Below are 2,294 nucleotides of genomic sequence, written 5' to 3' on the forward strand. Positions count from 1 at the left end.
TGTCAAGCAGTGGTGGTTAACAAGCACAAACACATAGATAAACGCACACACGCACTCTCACATTGTACGACGGGCTTCTTTCAGTTTCTGTCTACCAAATTCACTCAGAAGGTTTTGGTCGGCCCGACGCTATTGTGGGCGACACTTGCCCAAGGTGCCACGCAGTAGGACTGAACTCGGAACCATGTGGTTGGAAAACAAACTTCTTCCCACACAGTCACGCAGAGAGAGAGAGAAAGGAGAGGGAGAGAGACAGAGAGAGAGAGGTGATGTTTCCTTTGCGCTGTGACATCACATGCAACCGAGGTCGACTTGGCCTGAAATTTCCTCCGAGGTAAATCGGTAGTTATTAAAATTAGAAAATTTTAATCTCGCAACCTAAGGGCATAACTACTGTTAGGCGCCCCGGCGAGTTTCATTCTTCATAATATTTTGAAATAAATACATTTTTTTCATGAAATTACGCAAAGATACGTTTCCGAAGGTGTAGAATACGTAATTCAACGTTCAAAACATATAATTCAGAAAAAAAAAAAAAAATAATAATAATAAAAAAGGTAAAAAATATTACAGAGATGGAAGTTAGTAGTAACGAAGTTGGAAGGGTGGGATAGAAAGGAACGTTCTGAAACTTTTAACTTTTCCAAAGACTTTTTTCGAAGTTTTAGAAACATAATTGTAATCTACATCCTAGAAAACGAATCTCTGTAAAATTTCATCAAAAGGTATAGAATTTGTAAAAAGTTATAAGGAAACTAATGTCGGAAGGCATGAATCTGCAAATATGCCTACACACACCATAAGTATATATACTTAGATATATATATATATATATATACCGATACGTACATACATATATACGCACCCACAAAGACACACGTGCGTGTGTCCCCTTATACGGTGCGAGTTCAAATCCAGCGGAGATCGATTTTACATTTAAATGCTACCCGGGTATCGGTGGTTGTCTGAACTACCAATGGATTTGAACTCGTAGCCTAAGAACAACCATTAGAAAGTAGGAGACGTGACAATATATATATATATATATATATATATATATATATATATATATATGTGTGTGTGTGTGTGTGTGTCTTTGTGTGTGCGAATGTATACATATGTGTGTATAATATATATATATAATGTAGTTCCCTTACCTGTGTCTGTCATTTTTTTGTACAATTTTCAACTATATATATATATATATATATATATATATAATGTTGTTCCCTCACCTGTGTCTGTCATTTGTTTTTGCACAATTTTTAACTATATATATATATACTCTATGTATGTGTGGAATTCGAATTAATGGGTGTAGTAACCTTATACAACGAAAGAAATAAGAATAAAGCTGCTGTTGGAAATACAACCACCAGGTGAAAGGCAGACGACATGATGTCTGCTAAACTATATTGCTAACTTCACAAACACATATACACATATATATACACAGATGTATATAATTACATTGAAGAAATATCTAAGTTTCTTATGGAAAACAATAAATATTTTTCGACGAAAAACTTTATAAAACGTCAGACGTGAAAATTAAACAGAAATATTAAGTGTAAAGGTTAAAATTTAAGCGACTTACGATAGTTTTTAGTGTGACAGGTTTTCGTAAAGCCATATTTGAAACTTGTACTGATAATCTTTATTTTATTTTATTTTATTACGTTTCTATGGAGGGAAGGTGGGTGTGATTAAATATATTTAATTAGTGAATTAATAAATAATAATTATTTAATTAATAAATATAGTTGTTATTTATTATATAATATAGGACATGAAAATACAGTTAAATGTCAATATATATTTCTGTGTGTATAGATATATACTTTTGTTGTACGAACTTTTGGGAAGATATTTTTCAGCTTTTTTTAAAATGATTTTTGTCTTTCGAAAAGAGGGAAATTTGTTCAATTTGAATACATATATACACATACGTTTATTCACATACATGTGTGTATCTGTGTTCTCTTATTGGTTACAGTTAATGAGTTGCGGTCATGCTGGGGCACAGCCTTTTCGAAAGAATTACATTCTTTTTTTTGGTAATCTTCAAGTTTAGGGGAATAAAAAAATAAATAAAAATATTCAAGGGAAATAACTGAACGACTTACCAGTATTATCCGTTTTCTTCTAGCTGTTTATAATTAGATCGCACCCTAACCCTAACGTCAATCAAATCACGTGTGTGATTTATTTATAAACAGAGATGTACGGAGAATACTGGCAAGACGTTCAGTTACTTCCCTTGAATATTTTTATTTATTTTTTTCATCCCCCTA

Source organism: Octopus bimaculoides, chromosome 30 (genome assembly GCF_001194135.2).
Source record: "Octopus bimaculoides isolate UCB-OBI-ISO-001 chromosome 30, ASM119413v2, whole genome shotgun sequence".
Taxonomy (NCBI): Eukaryota; Metazoa; Mollusca; class Cephalopoda; order Octopoda; family Octopodidae; genus Octopus; species Octopus bimaculoides.